This window comes from Eimeria mitis, genomic scaffold (assembly GCF_000499745.2).
Source record: "Eimeria mitis Houghton genomic scaffold, Emh_scaff6426, whole genome shotgun sequence".
In the NCBI taxonomy this organism is placed as follows: Eukaryota; Apicomplexa; class Conoidasida; order Eucoccidiorida; family Eimeriidae; genus Eimeria; species Eimeria mitis.
In genome coordinates this window covers 774-1,255 of record NW_013574593.1, presented here as the reverse complement: position 1 = coordinate 1,255, position 482 = coordinate 774, and positions in this window count along the sequence as shown.

Sequence of the window (482 nt, the reverse complement as noted above, 5' to 3'; positions counted from 1 at the left end):
CAGCAGCAGCAGCAGCAGCAGCAGCAGCAGTAGCAGCAGCAGCAGCAGTAGCAGCAGCAGCAGCAGCAGTGGCAGTAGCGACAGTAGCAGCAGTTGAGTGTTGTTTGTTTTTTCGTGTCTCCTTTTGTCTCCTTTTGTCTCCTCTGTCTCCTCCTGTCTCCCTTTTGTCTTTTGTCTTTTTATGTCTCCTTTTGTCTCCTTTTCTCTGCTTCTGTCCCCCTCTCTTTGTGTCTCCTTTTGTATCCTTTTCTCTCCTTCTGTCTCCTTTTGTCTCCTTTTGTCTCCTTTTGTCTCCCTCTCTCACTGTCTCCTGTCTCCTTTTGTCTCCTTGTGTCTCCTTTTGTCTCCTTTTGCTGCAGGCGGAGATTTCTTTTGGCTTTCACAAACGCTGCTGGGCTGCATGCGGTTTGTCTCTGCTGCACTGCAGCAGACTGCCTCTGTTTATGCTGCGCTTCATGAGCAGCAGCAGCATTTGTCTGTGT